Genomic DNA, 8,012 nt, shown 5'->3' with positions numbered 1-8,012 from the left:
GACGGATGATTTTTTTTGTTCGGTTGGTTTCTTGTTCGCTTACCCTTATGCTGTGTAGTGATTTCTTCCTCACTGCTCCCCCTCACTGTAGTAGCAGCCCCAGCTTGAGTGCCGTAACTTGTGGAAGGCTGAACTAGTGGGAGAATCAGATGTGTGTACCTGTGTATTAAAGAGGCTGTTTTCAAATCTGGTTTGGCTTTTCTAGGCTGAACAGCTTTGTCTTACCTCTGTTGCTGCTTGGCAGAGCCTAATAACTCATCTTTCAAACTGTACTTCCGAGCTGCTTCCCAAGAGGTCATAAATAATTTAGCAGAGTTAAGGGCATGGTCTTTGATCTTAGCACTTTTAACATCCGTGATGTTTCTTAGTGCAGAAGGAGTCAGTGAATGGTCTTCCTTGAGACATCAGTATTTCAGACAAGTTCCTAAATCACTTTCCCAATCATTTCAAATACTGTAGACAAATATATTTTCATATCTATTTTTAATCTACAGGGAAGGCCAGGAGAGAGTTATTTCTATGATTACTTCTATTTTCGCTGCATCCTTTGATTACCACACTGTCAAAAGAAATGTACTTGCACTGCTCTGCCTGTGTGGTTTGTCAAGAGCAGGAGCTGTCTCCTGTTCTGCTCTGGCACAGAGAGGTAACAATGGCCACCAGCCACACTTGTTCACAGCAGCAGCCCTGTTTGACCAGAGAAACTGGGTAAATAAATGCAGTTGCTGAATGGCTGAAAATCTTTCCAGAGATCTTTCCCATAGTTGAGAAGAAGGCAGCAAAGAGAAGGGGACAAGAATTATGCAGGGTTGAATTTCTTCTCATACAAAAGCTTATGAGAGTGATGATTTTTCTGCATGTGTGAGAATGTTGTTACTAGCCTAGTCTTGGCTAGTAGTAGTAGTGTTTTATTAACGCTGGACTCCTCTCCTTGTTTGAAACACTTTGAGGACTAAGAAAGACATTGCAGGGTGGGTGGTTGGTCTTTGACCTGAAGTTCAAGCCTAGAGCTTGAGTAGAACTGTACTTTTTTTCTGAATTAGGTGCCTGTATCTTCTATTTACCTGTGCTGGTGGTATGGTTTAACCACAGCCAGCAACTAAGCACCACACAGCTTCTCGCTCACTCCCCTCTGCCAGGATGAGAGAGAGAATCAGAAGAGCGAGAGTGTGGACTCATCCACAGGTCACAGTCCCTTCAACTTGGGCTCTAACCTGTTGAGTACAGCAGCACAGAAACAGTAGTGATGCCCTGGCCATCTGCCAGCCCAGGTGCATCGCCACGGCTGTTATCAGAATGTTCCCAGGCACAGCAGAGGAAGATAAGAAGAGCAGCAAAAGCAAAAAAGCAGCCACTAACAAGCATGGGACTCCTTTACAGTAAGCCAAGCAAGCCCTGTGGCAAGCACAGAAACCTGCCGATTAATGGCTAAACTGCAATAACGCCTACAAATTTGATTTAGCATATTCCAGTCATGTTGGGCACCAAAAAGGACTGCCATGGTTCAACCCCGAATGGCAACTAAGTCTCACCCAGTTGCTCACCTCCCACCTGTTAAGATGGGGGAGAGAATCTGAAGGGTAAAAGGGGGGACACTCTTGGGTTGAGATAAAGACAGTTTTTAATAGGTAAAGCAAAAGCTGTGCATGCAGGCAAAGCAAAACAAGGAATTCATTCACACGTCCCATTGTCAGACAGGTGTTCAGCCATCTCCAAGAGAGTAGGGCTCCATCACGTGTGACAGGTACTTGGAAAGACGAACACATCACTCTGGACATTCCTCCCCTTCCTTCTTCTTCCCCCAGCTTTACATGCTGAGCATGACCCCATATGGTCTGGGATATCCCTTGGGTCAGTTGGGGTGAGCTGTACTGGCTGTGTCCCCTCCCAGCTCCTTGTGCACCCCCAGCCCTTGCTGGTGGGGTGGTGTGAGGAGCAGAAAAGGCCTTGGCTCTGTGTAAGCAACTGCTCTGCAGCAACTAAAACATCCCAGTGTTATCAACACCGTTTCCAGCACAAATCTGAAACATAGCCTGTACCAGCTGCTTTGGAGAAAATTAACTCTATCGCAGCCAAAATCAGCACAGCTGATTACGGAAGTGCTGACTAAGCCTGAAAACTATTTTGCACATGGATATTCATATCAACAGTTTTGCTGTATTTGTTTGTCACTGGAAGACAATATCAGTACTTTTGGTCTAATGTTGGCTCTGCAAAAATACTTTTATTTTCTCACCTGGAGGCAATTATCCAGTAAATTCTGTATAATATTTTGCAAGCAGTTATCAGGCAATGACTTCGGTATCATTTTGAAGCTGTTGCACCCAATGTTACTTCCCACTTCTTGCACAAGCTGTGGCTGACTCTAGAGCTCTGTCCACCTGAGGTTCCTCTAAGCAGCCAGACCAGTTCCATCTACTGCCCTCCGAGATCGTCACTGAATGGTTTGTGAAAACGTGGCCTGTCGTTATGGATTTCACGCAAGCTGCTCGCTGTCAGGAGTTGCCCAGCATGGCCACTGCCATCCCAAAGGCTTTCTTTGTGGTGTCAACGCATGACCATGACAAAGGTAAGACTTATGTGTTAAGAAGCTGGGAAAAATCAGTACTATGTGCTGTTATTGCATAGATATTCACAAAAGTGCAATGCGAAGAGTTCAGTAAAAGATGTTTGATCGCACAGGGACTCTGGCTTTTTAATGCCAGTTCAATTTGACAGTGTTAGTCCACAGGCTGTGAAAAATATTTGTTGGATGCAGAAGACCTCTCACGTTCAATGTGTTGACTGCAAGACTGCACTTCTTCTGTCTTCAGAGAGCTGCCAGTATGGCAGGACTGATGGGGGGCTGGCCCAGCATTTGCTTCCCATGGCTGGCATCTGTATAGGGCAGGAAAGGAAGGATGTAGAGCTAAGGCTCAGATGCCACTGCTGAAGTTCCTATAAGCACCAGGTGTCCATGGGGTCAATTGGATAATGTTTCTGAATAAATGCAAGGGCTACAGGCCAGCCTGGGTTAAGGCAATGTCTTTTGAGATAAATGGTGAAGCTGTAATGTTAAAAGGTGTACAAATTCAAGTGAGGTGTATGGGTGTTGTTCTGTGGATAAGGAACAGCTGGGAGAAACCATATGGGCTGGCTGTGTTATTTCAGAGCAATGTATTTGTGCTGTCACTTAGCTTCTTGGTCAATTGCTTAAGTCAGACTGCAGTGAAGGCTGTTCATGTCTGCTAGGCGAGTGAATAAACACCTTATCCCTTGGTTTTCTTCATGTGGTCAGCCTCATCCACACAGCAGAGGACCATGTTGACCAGGGTGTTGTTCCATCTCCGAGACGCAGTGATAGGCCAGTGGGCAGAGAGGTGCAGGGGGGCTTCCTCTGCCAGCCTCGGGTGCCAGGCCAGCCCCGCATGTGCGTGGCATGAACTCCTTGCTGGCTCACTCGCCTGCATGCCAAGCGTTCATCTACCTCCTCAGACAGCGTTCTGTTCTCAGCTTTATCTTCTTGCTCCTGATCCAGTTCACTCTTCAGCAGGAAGGGGTGACTGACACAGCAGGCAAATGGTACACTAAACTTTTTTTGCCTTGCACATCCTTTCTATGTGACAGTTGAAATGCTGTTGTTGCCAGCAGGAACTGCAGATCATCACTTTATCTTCACCTTTTGGCAGAAAGGATCCTGATATTGCAGTCTGATATGTAGAAGGCTGATGTCGCTCCCTGGCTCACCCGTGCAAGGAAAGAGCATTCTAGCAGAAAGGCCAAAGGCTAACCAACCAAGCACAGAGAGCAGCAGGCAGCACAGGGGATCAAGTTCCACCTACCAACAGGCTAAAGGCACATGCCTGCCCCAGCCACGAACCCTGCTCTGTGCTGCGGGCTGCCATCCCGAACAGGGACATGCACTGGTTAAAACCTACCCTAGCGAGGCAGATCAGGAGAGGTTTTAGCCAGTGCAGCTACTGAGAGAGACATCCAGGGCTCCTCGGTGTCATCCACTTAGCAGCAGCCCCAGGGTTTGAGCATTGCCTGCAGGGAGTCATCATTTTTGGGGACACCCCATTTTTGCAGGAGGAGGCTTGGCTTTGCCTGGGAGCTGAGGCAGTGCCTGGCAGCTAATGGCACCTCTGGGAGACTGAACTGGCCCCAGCTGTGGAGCTGCCCCTCCTTGTGGGTCACCAGCACAGGAAAATTACTGGGTACAATCTGCTGTTCTGGCTCGGGAGATAAACGGAGGACTTCAGTCCAGAAAGGTACCTTACAGAAGCAATAAATTCTCATTGGGAACTAAAAAACAAACAACAACCACACTTGTATTGCTGATGGAAATGCACTAGCTTTTGCCACTGCAAAGTAAAGGTAGATCTGTCTGAGCTTTGCTCATTAAATGTGCCTGAAGGCATTCTTTATCTATATGGGCTTATTGGAAATGGAGCTTTGTAGGGAAAGTGGCTGTGTGCCATGGCTCAAGGAGCCCAGCCTGCACCAGGGCGCTTGTCCTGCTTGCTGTGGGGTTAAATACATACACTGGGGATGTTCTGTTTGTGTGGGGGTCCCACAGAGCCCAGGCCCTCCCCCTCAGTTGCTGCCAAAGCTGTGCTATAGCCATGCCCATGCCCAGCTGGGAACGCAGTCACCCCGTCTTGCCTGCTGGGGCCCCAGCTTGGCCTCAAAGCTGCCCTGACTCCGCACAGTGAGCTGCACTGCAGACTACACCCAGCTGAAACACGGTTTTCCCCACACACCGCTTCATCAGTGAAGTCAGGTTTGTGGTTTGTTTTTCTAGGCATTTGTTATGGAGGAAGCAATGTATGACAGGGGTGGCTGGAAGGGGGATAGGAGGGAGGACTGCAGCTTCCTGCTCAGCTGGGTATAGCCACTACATCAAGCAGCAGCTCCTGCAAATCTGGGCCATCCCTGTGCCTTCCTCAAGGTTGGGGGGAATGATGAGGGAGACCCACGTGTCATGGCTGTGTCCAACCACTGCTTTGGTTGGTGCCAAACTCTGAGTCACCTGGTGGATGTAGTGCTAGAGGAAGGTGAGTGAGGGGAGAGCCTGCAGGACCTGACCCATGATGTGGCAGTAAAGCACAGCCAACTCCCCTGCCATCACTTGTGCTCCCCTGCCATAGTCATAGGAAAAAACCTACCCCTATTCAGGGGAAAAGCCAAGTGCTGTTTGCACTACAGGTTACACTACTCTTTCCCCAGCTAAAAAGACACCGTAGCTGCTTCAGACAAATACATCTTCTTTCACACCTGCCAACTCTCAGGCTTCGGAAAAATGCTGCCTCTTCCAGTGGTAACCAGCTGGATTTGTATGGCCAGACAAACAAGCAAGTGGCCTGCATGCACCAACCACCCTTATATTCCCTGCATTATGTGGTTTGTAACAGACACTTCATATCCATGGGAAAAGGGGAGTGAAGGCCACGTGCTGATTCACAGTCACACCACTCTGCTTTTTGGACTCATCAGGATACAGGAATGTGCTGACCAGGGCAAGCAGAATAGGTCTGACCTGTGAAAGGTGTGAAATCTGGTGAGTTTGGAGCTGCTTGTGCCTTGGGCTCCTTCTACTGTCCTCCTAAGCATGCCTGCTCTCCCCCTGAAGAAAAGCATGTCTGTCTCTGATAGCTCTCTTACAGCCACCAGCAGCAGATGTACTCAAAGTGTTTGTGGGTTGCACAAGCAAATGCTGACCTCTTGCAAAGCAAGAGGGCCTGAATGGCTTCCTCAGCGCAGTAACGAAAATGTAACTTTTTTAACCCATTTCAGTCTTGGACTGTGCAAAGCCATTTTGATTTTCAAATTACATGGAAGGGGAAAACACGGATTTCTTCCCACTTGGTAGGTACATCAGATCCAGGAACGTGATTTAAAACCTGAGTGTCCCCAGATAAAAATTCACCGAAGGGGTGCCTCTGTGGTCACAAAAGATGTCCCAAGCACCCAGAAGTAAAACCTGAGTGCTGTGTCCCTTCCTGACCCTGCCAAGGTGAGTTCCATGAAACCACCTCTGCAGAGTCTTTTTGATGACACTTTAAAAGCAGAGGTTCTCTCCCAGCGCACGGGCACGAACTCTCTGCCACACCTTCCTGGGAGAGCAAGGGGCCATCCCAGTGTTCCCCGCCACCCCTGTCACTCCCTATGCCTCCCTCCCTCTCTTTTTATGGCCCTGGCCAGTTCTCTCTGGTTGCTGCTTCCCAACCTGAGGATGCTGCTGTTTAGTCAGCGGGATCCCGCAGGGAAAAAGCCGCAAGGTAACTGTTCAGATAAAGGGCAGTATGGTGCAAGCTGGAATGGAAGGCTGTGTGATGTGCTCTTGTGTGCTTTTTCATTCGTAGCGCTTACACAAGCACCACAGGATGGCAAGGTAGGTTTAAGTACCCACAGGACATGTTTTTACTATGTGCACAGGCTGTGATGCCCCTGGTGTGCCTGTGTGGAGTGGAGGCATGACCATGGATGCCAGTGCAGACCAGCCAGTCCCCCATGGGCCAGCTCCTCCTCTGCGCTCAACCCAGGCACAGGCAAAGCAGGAGAACCCATGTCAAAATGCCCGCTGTCCTCACCTGCCCGGGGCAAAAACCAGTCACTTGTGCCAGAGCAGCTGATGATGCTGAACACAGACCAAATAGCAGCTCCAACAGCAGCAGGTGGCAAATGACTTGAGCATCCTCATTGGATGTAGCTACAGCTTTTACCTTGCCCCAGATAAGGGGAAGTGGGGGGATTTTCTATTTGCCCCAGTCTCCAAACTTGCTATTTACACCTTTTCTGAAAGAACTTTCATTTAAAAAAACTACTTCTCTAAACAAAGTATTTTATCTAAAAAAGATCTTCTGTCCCTCCAATACCCATCTAAATCTGGGTTTAATTTTAGGTTGAAAAGATCACCATTTCTTGCTGTTTGGTCACTGAAGGGAAGAACCTTAGTTTTCAACGGGGCCTCACTTGGAGCACACGCTGCTTCAGGAGGTAGCCAGGAAGGGTGTCTGGGTTATTCTGTAACTGCAGTGTCCAGAAAACACAATTCTTGCAGGGGTTAGGGTTATTTGCAGCCTCTTTACAAGAGACCTCCATGCTCTGCGTCACATCAGATAGCCCGCAAGAGTCTTCTGCAATGGATTACCTCTGGCAATGTTTTCCAGAGAGTTCATGTATTGCAAAAAGACCAAAGGTAATGTCATTCCTGTGCTAATACCGACACCAGTTGTGTCTTTGAAAGGTTTAGTTCCAAAATAAGCATTCCAAAAAGCCTTATTCTCGCCTGAATGTCTGAATAGATGTGAAGTTTCCTTCATGACTGTGTTCTGGGGCTGCACAGCCCCAGCCTGGGCCATGTGGCTCTGTGCACTGCCCTGGCTTTGGGAAGGAGCAGGTAAAGGAGGGATTGAAATTCCTATGGGCTTTTCCTCTTTCAGTAAATCTGCACTCACACAGTGTCCTAAACACCCAGCCAGCATTCAGGAATCACCATGGAGCAGAAGCTGTTCACTGCTCTTGGCTCTTTTAATGGTAAAGCAGCTGCATGAGGAGCTGGAGCTAGTAAGACAAAGAGGTTTTTAGAGCTGGAGTTGGTGTGGAGACTAACCACAGGTTTCCAGAGGACACAGACAATCTGTATCAGACAGTGTCTAATGTAATATGCCATAGCTGTCATTGCTTATACCTGATTCAGCAAGGCACATGCTGACACAGACGAGCAGGGTTTAAGCACAAGACACGGAATCAGATCAGAGACTAAAGTATAAAACCACAACAGGATCACTGAGAGATGGGTTGACAGCACTTCTGAAGATAAGTGTGAATTAAAACTAACCATAAATTGCTCATCTTTTTTTATACCCCTATTATTCACGCTTGGAGAGCAATCAGGTGCTGGGTATTCTTAGGCGTGGGGCAGGACCCAATCAGCGTCCTTGTGCAGGGTGCTTACCGCAGCCCATTGGTGTCCCCTGCCACCGGGTGCATATAAGCTCAGCACTGGAGTGCAGCGAAGGCACGCAGCT

Source organism: Lathamus discolor, chromosome 4, assembly GCF_037157495.1.
Source record: "Lathamus discolor isolate bLatDis1 chromosome 4, bLatDis1.hap1, whole genome shotgun sequence".
NCBI lineage: Eukaryota > Metazoa > Chordata > Aves > Psittaciformes > Psittacidae > Lathamus > Lathamus discolor.
Note: the sequence above shows the minus strand (reverse complement) of the source record.